Source organism: Pseudophryne corroboree, chromosome 6 (assembly GCF_028390025.1).
Source record: "Pseudophryne corroboree isolate aPseCor3 chromosome 6, aPseCor3.hap2, whole genome shotgun sequence".
In the NCBI taxonomy this organism is placed as follows: Eukaryota; Metazoa; Chordata; class Amphibia; order Anura; family Myobatrachidae; genus Pseudophryne; species Pseudophryne corroboree.
The window spans coordinates 25,846,628-25,863,934 of NC_086449.1; the positions used below are offsets into that span (position 1 = coordinate 25,846,628).

At 47.7% G+C, this 17,307-nt stretch overlaps 1 protein-coding gene across 4 annotated transcripts in view; it reads left to right on the forward strand.

Annotated features, from left to right (window-relative positions):
• Nucleotides 1-17,307, forward strand: part of LOC134935943 (very-long-chain 3-oxoacyl-CoA reductase-B-like) — a 197,837-nt gene that overhangs the window by 125,530 nt on the left and 55,000 nt on the right. The window lies entirely within an intron of this gene.

Below are 17,307 nucleotides of genomic sequence, written 5' to 3' on the forward strand. Positions count from 1 at the left end.
TTATAGCGCCCAATTTCTCAGTGGAATCTATTTCCCTGTGATACTATTGTAAACTCTTAAAGTGCCCATGGCACCTAGTGGACCCGCCTATACCCCATGGTAATAATGTGGACCCCAGCATCCTCTACGGACTATGAGAAAAGGATCTACTGGTAGATAATTAAAATCCTATTTTTTTTACCCTTCTGATCATAGTGCTAAGGTCCTAATTCAGATCGCAGTCTGAAGCCCTTTGCGGAGTGCGCTCGTGCAGTGGCCGCACTGCGCGTGTGCACCCCAGGAGGCCCAGTGAGATGCTAAAAGTATCTCAGGGCTACAATCACTTCTGTCTGATTGACAGGCAGAGACGGTCACGGGAGGGAGGGGGCATGCCAACGGCGTCAGAACGCTGTTGGTGGGGCACGGTCCGGACGACGCAGGCATGTCCGGACCGTTGCGGGGGTGGGCCGCGGCAGCTGCGTGATGTCACACGCAGCCGCTGCGACCCAGAACGCAGCGAGTAAGCGATGCTTTTGCGATGCTTTTGCGCCATTTTGGGGAGGTAAGGCCTGACATGCGGGATGGACCCGCCCTGTGCTGGGCGTACCCCCGAATCTGAATTGCCCCCCATGTACAGAATGGGGTTGTAATATCTGCCCATCAGGCCATATCTTACATCATGGCTCTTCATACATAGCCTACAGGAGATAGAAGGTTGCACGGCTGATTGTTTGATCCTGCTCCAGTTATACAATGTTGCTTAGATGTGTGCCAAGTACATAATTCTTATGCAGTTCATAGTACTAGTCAACCGCGTTGCTTGAAACCGAGCCAAAAACAAAACAAAAAAAAACAATTGTGTGTTCTACAATGCGTTCATCTAAAGTTTACTGTATCCCGACAGATCACTGTATCCTGAATTCTATCTGTCTCCTGAAAGTGTTAAGGGCCGTACACACTGCGTGATTTGAACGATGAACAATTTTTCACTAATGATTTGTATGAACGATATGAATGATTTGACATTGCATTCATCGATATCGTCCAAATTGGCTTGCAATGATAAACGATGATAGACCAACGATGAATGACTGTGGGGATGCGCATCGTTCATCGTCGGTGCCTCCACACTGAATGATATGAACGATATCTTACAATATGATCTCTATGCTGATGACACTCAAATCTATCTTTACTCTCCAGACCTCTCCCCGTTCTCCTAACTTGTATCTCCAACTATCTCTCTGCTATCTCTAATTGGATGTCCCAGCGCTTTCTTAAACTTAACATGTCTAAGACTGAGCTGATCATCTTCCCTCCCTCCCGCATAACCTCACCTCCCACAATATTTAGATATACAGCTGTCATTACTATCTCCTCTAGCCCCCAAGTACGCTATCTTGGAGTAATCCTTGACTCCTCCCTCTTCATCAAACCACACATCCAGAACCTCTCACCAACTTGCCGTTTTCATCTAAAAATATTTCCAGGATCAGACCCTTTCTCACCCAGGATTCCACTAAGACCCTTATCCACTCACTGGTCATCTCCAGATTGGACTACTGTAATCTCCTCCTGACTGGCCTCCCTGACATACACCTCTCTCCACTCCAATCTATCCTCAATGCTGCTGCCCAGCTCATCTTCCTCACCAAACGCACTACATCCACCTCCCCTCTCTTACTAGCCCATCACTGTCTCCCCTTCCCCTTCAGAATCCATTTCAAGCTTCTCACACTTACTTACAAAGCCCTCACCCACTCATCTCCCATCTATATCTCTGACCTTATCTCACTTTACACAGTCACTCCCACCCGTCCTCTTCGCTCTGCTAATGCACGCCAACTCTCCTGCACGTGCTGCTCTTTCTCTCTGGAATTCTCTACCTCTCACCCTCAGACTCTCCACTTTTCTACAAAACTTCAAACGGGCTCTCAAGACCTTCTTCTTCACCAAACCCAGCCGTCTCTCATCCTAAGCCCTCTGTAGCCCACACTCACTTTCTACCCCATTGGTGCCAACCCTGTCTGTGTGCCCCTTTAGAATGTAAGCTCTCACGAGCAGGGTCCTCTTCCCTCATGTGCTTTTACATCTCTTACTTAACCGATCTTCTTTTCAATACTTCCTTTGATGGCACCAAATCCCTTGGTTTTCTGCCGCCCTGATACTTATTTCAGTGCTATTTACTGACGCAGCTATGTTTATATACCCTGTACTTGTCTTATATTTGTTTACTCTGTAATTGGGCGCTGCAGATCCCATGTGGCGCCATATAAATAACGGTGGATAATAACAATAATAATAATGGTAGCTTTCTAAAATGTCGTCCAACGTGTAGGGCCCTTTAGGCTATGTACACATTAGTACTATGTGCACCCCATGCGATATTGTGTACAATTTTCCGACATACGATATTGGGCATACACATTATACCAGGGGTCTTCAACCTTTAAGACAGTGTGGGCCATAGAGATGAGCGGGTTCGGTTTCTCTGAATCCGAACCCGCCAGAACTTCATGTTTTTTTTCACGGGTCCGAGCGACTCGGATCTTCCCGCCTTGCTCGGTTAACCCGAGCGCGCCCGAACGTCATCATGACGCTGTCGGATTCTCGCGAGGCTCGGATTCTATCGCGAGACTCGGATTCTATATAAGGAGCCGCGCGTCGCCGCCATTTTCACACGTGCATTGAGATTGATAGGGAGAGGACGTGGCTGGCGTCCTCTCCATTTAGATTATAAGAGACTGAGAGAGATTTACTGGAGCTGACTAGGAGGAGTACTGTTACTGTAGAAGTGTAGAGACTGAGTGGAGAGAGTTTACTAGTGAGGACAGTGCAGTTTACTTTATAATCCGTTCTCTGCCTGAAAAAAGCGATACACACAGTGACTCAGTCAGTCACATACCATATCTGTGTGCACTGCTCAGGCTCAGGCCAGTGTGCTGCATCATCTATTATCTATATATAATATTATATATATCTGTCTGACTGCTCAGCTCACACAGCTTATAATTGTGGGGGAGACTGGGGAGCACTACTGCAGTGCCAGTTATAGGTTATAGCAGGAGCCAGGAGTACATAATATATTATATAGTGAGTGACCACCAGACACACAGTGCAGTTTATTTAATATATCCGTTCTCTGCCTGAAAAAAGCGATACACACAGTGACTCAGTCAGTCACATACCATATCTGTGTGCACTGCTCAGGCTCAGGCCAGTGTGCTGCATCATCTATTATCTATATATAATATTATATATATCTGTCTGACTGCTCAGCTCACACAGCTTATAATTGTGGGGGAGACTGGGGAGCACTACTGCAGTGCCAGTTATAGGTTATAGCAGGAGCCAGGAGTACATAATATATTATATAGTGAGTGACCACCAGACACACAGTGCAGTTTATTTAATATATCCGTTCTCTGCCTGAAAAAAGCGATACACACAGTGACTCAGTCAGTCACATACCATATCTGTGTGCACTGCTCAGGCTCAGGCCAGTGTGCTGCATCATCTATTATCTATATATAATATTATATATATCTGTCTGACTGCTCAGCTCACACAGCTTATAATTGTGGGGGAGACTGGGGAGCACTACTGCAGTGCCAGTTATAGGTTATAGCAGGAGCCAGGAGTACATAATATATTATATAGTGAGTGACCACCAGACACACAGTGCAGTTTATTTAATATATCCGTTCTCTGCCTGAAAAAAGCGATACACACAGTGACTCAGTCAGTCACATACCATATCTGTGTGCACTGCTCAGGCTCAGGCCAGTGTGCTGCATCATCTATTATCTATATATAATATTATATATATCTGTCTGACTGCTCAGCTCACACAGCTTATAATTGTGGGGGAGACTGGGGAGCACTACTGCAGTGCCAGTTATAGGTTATAGCAGGAGCCAGGAGTACATAATATATTATATAGTGAGTGACCACCAGACACACAGTGCAGTTTATTTAATATATCCGTTCTCTGCCTGAAAAAAGCGATACACACAGTGACTCAGTCAGTCACATACCATATCTGTGTGCACTGCTCAGGCTCAGGCCAGTGTGCTGCATCATCTATATATATTATATATCTGTCTGACTGCTCAGCTCACACAGCTTATAATTGTGGGGGAGACTGGGGAGCACTACTGCAGTGCCAGTTATAGGTTATAGCAGGAGCCAGGAGTACATATTATATTAAAATTAAACAGTGCACACTTTTGCTGCAGGAGTGCCACTGCCAGTGTGACTGACCAGTGACCTGACCACACTGACCACCAGTATAGTTAGTAGTATACTTATATTGTGATTGCCTGAAAAAGTTAAACACTCGTCGTGTGACTTCACTTGTGTGTTTTGTTTTTTTTATTCTATAAAAATAAAACTCATTCTGCTGACAGACAGTGTCCAGCAGGTCCGTCATTATATAATATATAATATATACCTGTCCGGCTGCAGTAGTGATATATATATATTTTTTATATCATTTATCATCCAGTCGCAGCAGACACAGTACGGTAGTTCACGGCTGTGGCTACCTCTGTGTCTCTGCACTCGGCAGGCAGTCCGTCCATAATTGTAATACCACCTAACCGTGGATTTTTTTCATTCTTCTTTATACATACATAGTTACATAGACATCTTCTCTTTATCAACCAGTCTATATTAGCTGCAGACACAGTACAGTACGGTAGTTCACGGCTGTGGCTACCTCTGTGTCTGCACTCGGCAGGCAGTCCGTCCATAATTGTATACCACCTAACCGTGGTTTTTTTTCAATCTTCTTTATACATACATAGTTACATAGACATCTTCTCTTTATCAACCAGTCTATATTAGCTGCAGACACAGTACAGTACGGTAGTTCACGGCTGTGGCTACCTCTGTGTCTGCACTCGGCAGGCAGTCCGTCCATAATTGTATACCACCTAACCGTGGATTTTTTTCAGTCTTCTTTATACATACATAGTTACATAGACATCTTCTCTTTATCAACCAGTCTATATTAGCTGCAGACACAGTACAGTACGGTAGTTCACGGCTGTGGCTACCTCTGTGTCTGCAGTCGGCAGGCAGTCCATAATTGTATACTAGTATCCATCTCCATTGTTTACCTGAGGTGCCTTTTAGTTGTGCCTATTAAAATATGGAGAACAAAAATGTTGAGGTTCCAAAATTAGGGAAAGATCAAGATCCACTTCCACCTCGTGCTGAAGCTGCTGCCACTAGTCATGGCCGAGACGATGAAATGCCAGCAACGTCGTCTGCCAAGGCCGATGCCCAATGTCATAGTACAGAGCATGTCAAATCCAAAACACCAAATATCAGAAAAAAAAGGACTCCAAAACCTAAAATAAAATTGTCGGAGGAGAAGCGTAAACTTGCCAATATGCCATTTACCACACGGAGTGGCAAGGAACGGCTGAGGCCCTGGCCTATGTTCATGGCTAGTGGTTCAGCTTCACATGAGGATGGAAGCACTCAGCCTCTCGCTAGAAAAATGAAAAGACTCAAGCTGGCAAAAGCAGCACAGCAAAGAACTGTGCATTCTTCGAAATCCCAAATCCACAAGGAGAGTCCAATTGTGTCGGTTGCGATGCCTGACCTTCCCAACACTGGACGTGAAGAGCATGCGCCTTCCACCATTTGCACGCCCCCTGCAAGTGCTGGAAGGAGCACCCGCAGTCCAGTTCCTGATAGTCAGATTGAAGATGTCAGTGTTGAAGTACACCAGGATGAGGAGGATATGGGTGTTGCTGGCGCTGGGGAGGAAATTGACCAGGAGGATTCTGATGGTGAGGTGGTTTGTTTAAGTCAGGCACCCGGGGAGACACCTGTTGTCCGTGGGAGGAATATGGCCGTTGACATGCCAGGTGAAAATACCAAAAAAATCAGCTCTTCGGTGTGGAGGTATTTCACCAGAAATGCGGACAACAGGTGTCAAGCCGTGTGTTCCCTTTGTCAAGCTGTAATAAGTAGGGGTAAGGACGTTAACCACCTCGGAACATCCTCCCTTATACGTCACCTGCAGCGCATTCATAATAAGTCAGTGACAAGTTCAAAAACTTTGGGTGACAGCGGAAGCAGTCCACTGACCAGTAAATCCCTTCCTCTTGTAACCAAGCTCACGCAAACCACCCCACCAACTCCCTCAGTGTCAATTTCCTCCTTCCCCAGGAATGCCAATAGTCCTGCAGGCCATGTCACTGGCAATTCTGACGAGTCCTCTCCTGCCTGGGATTCCTCCGATGCATCCTTGCGTGTAACGCCTACTGCTGCTGGCGCTGCTGTTGTTGCCGCTGGGAGTCGATGGTCATCCCAGAGGGGAAGTCGTAAGCCCACTTGTACTACTTCCAGTAAGCAATTGACTGTTCAACAGTCCTTTGCGAGGAAGATGAAATATCACAGCAGTCATCCTACTGCAAAGCGGATAACTGAGGCCTTGACAACTATGTTGGTGTTAGACGTGCGTCCGGTATCCGCCGTTAGTTCACAGGGAACTAGACAATTTATTGAGGCAGTGTGCCCCCGTTACCAAATACCATCTAGGTTCCACTTCTCTAGGCAGGCGATACCGAGAATGTACACGGACGTCAGAAAAAGACTCACCAGTGTCCTAAAAAATGCAGTTGTACCCAATGTCCACTTAACCACGGACATGTGGACAAGTGGAGCAGGGCAGGGTCAGGACTATATGACTGTGACAGCCCACTGGGTAGATGTATGGACTCCCGCCGCAAGAACAGCAGCGGCGGCACCAGTAGCAGCATCTCGCAAACGCCAACTCTTTCCTAGGCAGGCTACGCTTTGTATCACCGCTTTCCAGAATACGCACACAGCTGAAAACCTCTTACGGCAACTGAGGAAGATCATCGCGGAATGGCTTACCCCAATTGGACTCTCCTGTGGATTTGTGGCATCGGACAACGCCAGCAATATTGTGTGTGCATTAAATATGGGCAAATTCCTGCACGTCCCATGTTTTGCACATACCTTGAATTTGGTGGTGCAGAATTTTTTAAAAAACGACAGGGGCGTGCAAGAGATGCTGTCGGTGGCCAGAAGAATTGCGGGACACTTTCGGCGTACAGGCACCACGTACAGAAGACTGGAGCACCACCAAAAACTACTGAACCTGCCCTGCCATCATCTGAAGCAAGAAGTGGTAACGAGGTGGAATTCAACCCTCTATATGCTTCAGAGGTTGGAGGAGCAGCAAAAGGCCATTCAAGCCTATACAATTGAGCACGATATAGGAGGTGGAATGCACCTGTCTCAAGTGCAGTGGAGAATGATTTCAACGTTGTGCAAGGTTCTGATGCCCTTTGAACTTGCCACACGTGAAGTCAGTTCAGACACTGCCAGCCTGAGTCAGGTCATTCCCCTCATCAGGCTTTTGCAGAAGAAGCTGGAGGCATTGAAGAAGGAGCTAAAAGGGAGCGATTCCGCTAGGCATGTGGGACTTGTGGATGCAGCCCTTAATTCGCTTAACAAGGATTCACGGGTGGTCAATCTGTTGAAATCAGAGCACTACATTTTGGCCACCGTGCTCGATCCTAGATTTAAAGCCTACCTTGGATCTCTCTTTCCGGCAGACACAAGTCTGCTGGGGTTGAAAGACCTGCTGGTGACAAAATTGTCAAGTCAAGCGGAACGCGACCTGTCAACATCTCCTCCTTCACATTCTCCCGCAACTGGGGGTGCGAGGAAAAGGCTCAGAATTCCGAGCCCACCCGCTGGCGGTGATGCAGGGCAGTCTGGAGCGACTGCTGATGCTGACATCTGGTCCGGACTGAAGGACCTGACAACGATTACGGACATGTCGTCTACTGTCACTGCATATGATTCTCTCAACATTGATAGAATGGTGGAGGATTATATGAGTGACCGCATCCAAGTAGGCACGTCACACAGTCCGTACTTATACTGGCAGGAAAAAGAGGCAATTTGGAGGCCCTTGCACAAACTGGCTTTATTCTACCTAAGTTGCCCTCCCACAAGTGTGTACTCCGAAAGAGTGTTTAGTGCCGCCGCTCACCTTGTCAGCAATCGGCGTACGAGGTTACATCCAGAAAATGTGGAGAAGATGATGTTCATTAAAATGAATTATAATCAATTCCTCCGCGGAGACATTGACCAGCAGCAATTGCCTCCACAAAGTACACAGGGAGCTGAGATGGTGGATTCCAGTGGGGACGAATTGATAATCTGTGAGGAGGGGGATGTACACGGTGATATATCGGAGGGTGAAGATGAGGTGGACATCTTGCCTCTGTAGAGCCAGTTTGTGCAAGGAGAGATTAATTGCTTCTTTTTTGGGGGGGGTCCAAACCAACCCGTCATATCAGTCACAGTCGTGTGGCAGACCCTGTCACTGAAATGATGGGTTGGTTAAAGTGTGCATGTCCTGTTTTGTTTATACAACATAAGGGTGGGTGGGAGGGCCCAAGGACAATTCCATCTTGCACCTCTTTTTTCTTTTCTTTTTCTTTGCATCATGTGCTGATTGGGGAGGGTTTTTTGGAAGGGACATCCTGCGTGACACTGCAGTGCCACTCCTAGATGGGCCCGGTGTTTGTGTCGGCCACTAGGGTCGCTAATCTTACTCACACAGTCAGCTACCTCATTGCGCCTCTTTTTTTCTTTGCGTCATGTGCTGTTTGGGGAGGGTTTTTTGGAAGGGACATCCTGCGTGACACTGCAGTGCCACTCCTAGATGGGCCCGGTGTTTGTGTCGGCCACTAGGGTCGCTAATCTTACTCACACAGTCAGCTACCTCATTGCGCCTCTTTTTTTCTTTGCGTCATGTGCTGTTTGGGGAGGGTTTTTTGGAAGGGCCATCCTGCGTGACACTGCAGTGCCACTCCTAGATGGGCCCGGTGTTTGTGTCGGCCACTAGGGTCGCTAATCTTACTCACACAGCTACCTCATTGCGCCTCTTTTTTTCTTTGCGTCATGTGCTGTTTGGGGAGGGTTTTTTGGAAGGGACATCCTGCGTGACACTGCAGTGCCACTCCTAGATGGGCCCGGTGTTTGTGTCGGCCACTAGGGTCGCTTATCTTACTCACACAGCGACCTCGGTGCAAATTTTAGGACTAAAAATAATATTGTGAGGTGTGAGGTATTCAGAATAGACTGAAAATGAGTGTAAATTATGGTTTTTGAGGTTAATAATACTTTGGGATCAAAATGACCCCCAAATTCTATGATTTAAGCTGTTTTTTAGTGTTTTTTGAAAAAAACACCCGAATCCAAAACACACCCGAATCCGACAAAAAAAATTTGGTGAGGTTTTGCCAAAACGCGTTCGAACCCAAAACACGGCCGCGGAACCGAACCCAAAACCAAAACACAAAACCCGAAAAATTTCAGGCGCTCATCTCTAGTGGGCCACATTAAAAAATTCAGTGAAGTCCGAGGTAGAGATGAGCGGGTTCGGTTTCTTTGAATCCGAACCCGCACGAACTTCACTTTTTTTTTCACGGGTCCGAGCGACTCGGATCTTCCCGCCTTGCTCGGTTAACCCGAGCGCGCCCGAACGTCATCATGACGCTGTCGGATTCTCGCGAGACTCGGATTCTATATAAGGAGCCGCGCGTCGCCGCCATTTTCACACGTGCATTGAGATTGATAGGGAGAGGACGTGGCTGGCGTCCTCTCCATTAGAATAGATTAGAAGAGAGAGAGAGAGAGAGAGATTGTGCAGACAGAGTTTACCACAGTGACCAGTGCAGTTGTTGTTAAGTTAACTTTTATTTAATATATCCGTTCTCTGCTATATCCGTTCTCTGCCTGAAAAAAACGATACACAGCAGTCACACAGTGTGACTCAGTCTGTGTGCACTCAGCTCAGCCCAGTGTGCTGCACATCAATGTATAAAAGCTTATAATAATTGTGGGAGAGACTGGGGAGCACTGCAGGTTGTTATAGCAGGAGCCAGGAGTACATAATATTATATTAATTTAAAATTAAACAGTGCACACTTTTGCTGCAGGAGTGCCACTGCCAGTGTGACTAGTGGTGACCAGTGCCTGACCACCAGTATAGTAGTATATTGTTGTATACTATCTCTTTATCAACCAGTCTATATTAGCAGCAGACACAGTACAGTGCGGTAGTTCACTGCTGTGGCTACCTCTGTGTCGGCAGTCGGCACTCGGCAGGCAGTCCGTCCATCCATAATTGTATAATTATATACCACCTAACCGTGGTATTTTTTTTTCTTTCTTTATACCGTCGTCATAGTCATACTAGTTGTTACGAGTATACTACTATCTCTTTATCAACCAGTGTACAGTGCGGTAGTTCACGGCTGTGGCTACCTCTGTGTCGGCAGTCGGCAGGCAGTCCGTCCATCCATAATTGTATTATAATATATACCACCTAACCGTGGTTTTTTTTTCATTCTTTATACCGTCATAGTGTCATACTAGTTGTTACGAGTATACTACTATCTCTTTATCAACCAGTGTACAGTGCGGTAGTTCACGGCTGTGGCTACCTCTGTGTCGGCAGTCGGCAGGCAGTCCGTCCATCCATAATTGTATTATAATATATACCACCTAACCGTGGTTTTTTTTTCATTCTTTATACCGTCATAGTGTCATACTAGTTGTTACGAGTATACTACTATCTCTTTATCAACCAGTGTACAGTGCGGTAGTTCACGGCTGTGGCTACCTCTGTGTCGGAACTCGGCAGGCAGTCCGTCCATCCATAATTGTATTACAATATATACCACCTAACCGTGGTTTTTTTTTCATTCTTTATACCGTCATAGTCAGTCATACTAGTTGTTACGAGTATACTACTATCTCTTTATCAACTAGTGTACAGTGCGGTAGTTCACGGCTGTGGCTACCTCTGTGTCGGCACTCGGCAGGCAGTCCGTCCAACCATAATTGTATTATAATATATACCACCTAACCGTGGTTTTTTTTTCATTCTTTATACCGTCGTCATACTAGTTGTTACGAGTATACTACTATCTCTTTATCAACCAGTGTACAGTGCGGTAGTTCACGGCTGTGGCTACCTCTGTGTCGGCACTCGGCAGGCAGTCCGTCCATCCATAATTGTATTATATACCACCTAACCGTGGTTTTTTTATACCACCTAACCGTGGCAGTCCGTCCATAATTGTATACTAGTATCCAATCCATCCATCTCCATTGTTTACCTGAGGTGCCTTTTAGTTCTGCCTATAAAATATGGAGAACAAAAAAGTTGAGGTTCCAAAATTAGGGAAAGATCAAGATCCACTTCCACCTCGTGCTGAAGCTGCTGCCACTAGTCATGGCCGAGACGATGAAATGCCAGCAACGTCGTCTGCCAAGGCCGATGCCCAATGTCATAGTACAGAGCATGTCAAATCCAAAACACCAAATATCAGAAAAAAAAGGACTCCAAAACCTAAAATAAAATTGTCGGAGGAGAAGCGTAAACTTGCCAATATGCCATTTACCACACGGAGTGGCAAGGAACGGCTGAGGCCCTGGCCTATGTTCATGGCTAGTGGTTCAGCTTCACATGAGGATGGAAGCACTCAGCCTCTCGCTAGAAAACTGAAAAGACTCAAGCTGGCAAAAGCACCGCAAAGAACTGTGCGTTCTTTGAAATCCCAAATCCACAAGGAGAGTCCAATTGTGTCGTTTGCGATGCCTGACCTTCCCAACACTGGACGTGAAGAGCATGCGCCTTCCACCATTTGCACGCCCCCTGCAAGTGCTGGAAGGAGCACCCGCAGTCCAGTTCCTGATAGTCAGATTGAAGATGTCAGTGTTGAAGTACACCAGGATGAGGAGGATATGGGTGTTGCTGGCGCTGGGGAGGAAATTGACCAGGAGGATTCTGATGGTGAGGTGGTTTGTTTAAGTCAGGCACCCGGGGAGACACCTGTTGTCCGTGGGAGGAATATGGCCGTTGACATGCCAGGTGAAAATACCAAAAAAATCAGCTCTTCGGTGTGGAGGTATTTCACCAGAAATGCGGACAACAGGTGTCAAGCCGTGTGTTCCCTTTGTCAAGCTGTAATAAGTAGGGGTAAGGACGTTAACCACCTCGGAACATCCTCCCTTATACGTCACCTGCAGCGCATTCATAATAAGTCAGTGACAAGTTCAAAAACTTTGGGTGACAGCGGAAGCAGTCCACTGACCAGTAAATCCCTTCCTCTTGTAACCAAGCTCACGCAAACCACCCCACCAACTCCCTCAGTGTCAATTTCCTCCTTCCCCAGGAATGCCAATAGTCCTGCAGGCCATGTCACTGGCAAGTCTGACGAGTCCTCTCCTGCCTGGGATTCCTCCGATGCATCCTTGCGTGTAACGCCTACTGCTGCTGGCGCTGCTGTTGTTGCCGCTGGGAGTCGATGGTCATCCCAGAGGGGAAGTCGTAAGCCCACTTGTACTACTTCCAGTAAGCAATTGACTGTTCAACAGTCCTTTGCGAGGAAGATGAAATATCACAGCAGTCATCCTACTGCAAAGCGGATAATTGAGTCCTTGACAACTATGTTGGTGTTAGACGTGCGTCCGGTATCCGCCGTTAGTTCACAGGGAACTAGACAATTTATTGAGGCAGTGTGCCCCCGTTACCAAATACCATCTAGGTTCCACTTCTCTAGGCAGGCGATACCGAGAATGTACACGGACGTCAGAAAAAGACTCACCAGTGTCCTAAAAAATGCAGTTGTACCCAATGTCCACTTAACCACGGACATGTGGACAAGTGGAGCAGGGCAGGGTCAGGACTATATGACTGTGACAGCCCACTGGGTAGATGTATGGACTCCCGCCGCAAGAACAGCAGCGGCGGCACCAGTAGCAGCATCTCGCAAACGCCAACTCTTTCCTAGGCAGGCTACGCTTTGTATCACCGCTTTCCAGAATACGCACACAGCTGAAAACCTCTTACGGCAACTGAGGAAGATCATCGCGGAATGGCTTACCCCAATTGGACTCTCCTGTGGATTTGTGGCATCGGACAACGCCAGCAATATTGTGTGTGCATTAAATATGGGCAAATTCCAGCACGTCCCATGTTTTGCACATACCTTGAATTTGGTGGTGCAGAATTTTTTAAAAAACGACAGGGGCGTGCAAGAGATGCTGTCGGTGGCCAGAAAAATTGCGGGACACTTTCGGCGTACAGGCACCACGTACAGAAGACTGGAGCACCACCAAAAACTACTGAACCTGCCCTGCCATCATCTGAAGCAAGAAGTGGTAACGAGGTGGAATTCAACCCTCTATATGCTTCAGAGGTTGGAGGAGCAGCAAAAGGCCATTCAAGCCTATACAATTGAGCACGATATAGGAGATGGAATGCACCTGTCTCAAGTGCAGTGGAGAATGATTTCAACGTTGTGCAAGGTTCTGATGCCCTTTGAACTTGCCACACGTGAAGTCAGTTCAGACACTGCCAGCCTGAGTCAGGTCATTCCCCTCATCAGGCTTTTGCAGAAGAAGCTGGAGGCATTGAAGAAGGAGCTAACACGGAGCGATTCCGCTAGGCATGTGGGACTTGTGGATGCAGCCCTTAATTCGCTTAACAAGGATTCACGGGTGGTCAATCTGTTGAAATCAGAGCACTACATTTTGGCCACCGTGCTCGATCCTAGATTTAAAGCCTACCTTGGATCTCTCTTTCCGGCAGACACAGGTCTGCTGGGGTTGAAAGACCTGCTGGTGACAAAATTGTCAAGTCAAGCGGAACGCGACCTGTCAACATCTCCTCCTTCACATTCTCCCGCAACTGGGGGTGCGAGGAAAAGGCTCAGAATTCCGAGCCCACCCGCTGGCGGTGATGCAGGGCAGTCTGGAGCGACTGCTGATGCTGACATCTGGTCCGGACTGAAGGACCTGACAACGATTACGGACATGTCGTCTACTGTCACTGCATATGATTCTCTCAACATTGATAGAATGGTGGAGGATTATATGAGTGACCGCATCCAAGTAGGCACGTCACACAGTCCGTACTTATACTGGCAGGAAAAAGAGGCAATTTGGAGGCCCTTGCACAAACTGGCTTTATTCTACCTAAGTTGCCCTCCCACAAGTGTGTACTCCGAAAGAGTGTTTAGTGCCGCCGCTCACCTTGTCAGCAATCGGCGTACGAGGTTACATCCAGAAAATGTGGAGAAGATGATGTTCATTAAAATGAATTATAATCAATTCCTCCGCGGAGACATTGACCAGCAGCAATTGCCTCCACAAAGTACACAGGGAGCTGAGATGGTGGATTCCAGTGGGGACGAATTGATAATCTGTGAGGAGGGGGATGTACACGGTGATATATCGGAGGGTGAAGATGAGGTGGACATCTTGCCTCTGTAGAGCCAGTTTGTGCAAGGAGAGATTAATTGCTTCTTTTTTGGGGGGGGTCCAAACCAACCCGTCATATCAGTCACAGTCGTGTGGCAGACCCTGTCACTGAAATGATGGGTTGGTTAAAGTGTGCATGTCCTGTTTTGTTTATACAACATAAGGGTAGGTGGGAGGGCCCAAGGATAATTCCATCTTGCACCTCTTTTTTCTTTTCTTTTTCTTTGCATCATGTGCTGATTGGGGAGGGTTTTTTGGAAGGGACATCCTGCGTGACACTGCAGTGCCACTCCTAGATGGGCCCGGTGTTTGTGTCGGCCACTAGGGTCGCTAATCTTACTCACACAGCTACCTCATTGCGCCTCTTTTTTTCTTTGCGTCATGTGCTGTTTGGGGAGGGTTTTTTGGAAGGGACATCCTGCGTGACACTGCAGTGCCACTCCTAGATGTGCCCGGTGTTTGTGTCGGCCACTAGGGTCGCTAATCTTACTCACACAGTCAGCTACCTCATTGCGCCTCTTTTTTTCTTTGCGTCATGTGCTGTTTGGGGAGGGTTTTTTGGAAGGGCCATCCTGCGTGACACTGCAGTGCCACTCCTAGATGGGCCCGGTGTTTGTGTCGGCCACTAGGGTCGCTAATCTTACTCACACAGCTACCTCATTGCGCCTCTTTTTTTCTTTGCGTCATGTGCTGTTTGGGGAGGGTTTTTTGGAAGGGACATCCTGCGTGACACTGCAGTGCCACTCCTAGATGGGCCCGGTGTTTGTGTCGGCCACTAGGGTCGCTTATCTTACTCACACAGCGACCTCGGTGCAAATTTTAGGACTAAAAATAATATTGTGAGGTGTGAGGTATTCAGAATAGACTGAAAATGAGTGTAAATTATGGTTTTTGAGGTTAATAATACTTTGGGATCAAAATGACCCCCAAATTCTATGATTTAAGCTGTTTTTTAGTGTTTTTGGAAAAAAACACCCGAATCCAAAACACACCCGAATCCGACAAAAATAATTCGGTGAGGTTTTGCCAAAACGCGTTCGAACCCAAAACACGGCCGCGGAACCGAACCCAAAACCAAAACACAAAACCCGAAAAATTTCAGGCGCTCATCTCTAGTCCGAGGGCCCCTAAACGCATTTTGCTGGCTGTGCTCCAGGTCTCCGCGGTTCAGCGTGTTCCCCGCTCCCTCCCCAGCAGTTATCCCAGGCTCAGGAGGCCTTCCACATATTACATATACATATTTACAGTGGTGCAAGTAGAAAAAAAGTGTTAATGGTGCTGTGTGCGCGCGCCAAAAAATGGGTGTGGCCATTGAGAATGGAGACGTGATACACATATGGGGGGCCCAGATACACATATGACACCAATAGTTCAGTGCCAGATACACATACGCCCCCAACAGTGCCAGATACACATATGCCCCCAGGAGTGCAGTGCCAGATGCACATATGCCCCCAATAGTGCCAGCTAAACATATGCCCCCAATAGTGCCAGATACACATGCCCCAGGAGTGCAGTGCCAGACACACATATGCCCCCAATAGTGCCAGATACACATACGCCCCCAATAGTGCCTGATACACATATGCCCCAGGAGTGCAGTGCCAGATGCATATATGCCCCCATTAGTGCCAGATATACTGTACATATGCCTCCAATAGTGCCAGATTCACATATGCCCCCAGTAGTGCAGTGCCAGATACCCATATGCCACCAATAGTGCCAGATGCACATATGCCCCAGTAGTGCAGTGCCAGATAAACATAAACCCGCAATAGACAGCACAGGCACTATAATCATTTCTCCCCCCCCCCCCCCTCCCCTCTCCACCCCATAGACAGCACATGCACCCACCCGGGCGCCCACACTCATGCAGGGCAAGGTGAGCATAATTTATTAATGGCGCCCGCCCTCCCCTGGCATATATAAATTTACCACCTCTCTCTGCAGAAATGTGTCCAGACGGGAGTGGAGCCTCTCACCACACATGATCAGCCTGAGAGGAGCACGCTACCCGGAGCTCAGCGCCGCATCATGTGACTCCCTGCGCTGCAGCAGCTGCACTGGCTGCTGGGAAGTAGGGGGAGTAGCTCAGGGAGTCACGTTATGTGGCGCTGAGCCCCAGCAAGCTCCAGAGTGCACCGGAGGATCTTTTAAAGAAAACAAAAGTAAAAATATAAACCAGTGCTTGGCGGGCAGCTGGAGGGCCACGGAGAGCAGCTCAGCGGGCCACAAGTTGAAGACACCTGCACTATACGATGAAACAATAAGATAAGATGAAATGATCTCTTATGGGGCTGGAGTTGTTTTTTAATGGAGCACAAGAAGGAGAAGGAGGGTCCAGGCTGACATCAACGCCCTTCATCCCCGGGAGTCAGTCAACGCATGTGCAGAGTGACGAGGGTTGATGCGGAGCATGCTGGGAGGGATCCAAACAGATCCCTCACACCAGCGTGGCGGAGAGAAGCCCATAGAGAGGCTAGCGGTCCTCTCCGCGGCGGTGACCTGGCATGCGCACAGCATCAGTTCACCACAGAGCAGTGAGTGACAGGAGCCTCCCAACTGCCCCTCCCCCACTGCGGGACACTGCGGCCCGCAGGTGGGACAGCGGGACTGTCCCAAAAAAACAGGACTGTCCCTCGAAAATCGGGACAGTTTGGAGGTATGCTAACCCAGCGCAGGAGTTTGAAAATTCGGATCTCAAAGAGAGTTCATCCTAGAACGCATACAAGAGTAAGCTTGCGAGCAGGGCCTTCCTACCTCTGTTATTATTACCCAGTTTTGTTCTATTACAGTTGTTCCAATTGTAAAGCCTAACGGAATACAGTATGCTGCGCTATATAAGAAACTGATGATAATAATAATAATACCACCACCAGGGAGGGATCCTATAGGTCCCTCTCCTAGAAACATTTGCAAAATGCAGCCCATAGGCTACAATGGTGAATATCATATGGAGTTAGCGACTGGGGCCATGCATTGCATTCTGGG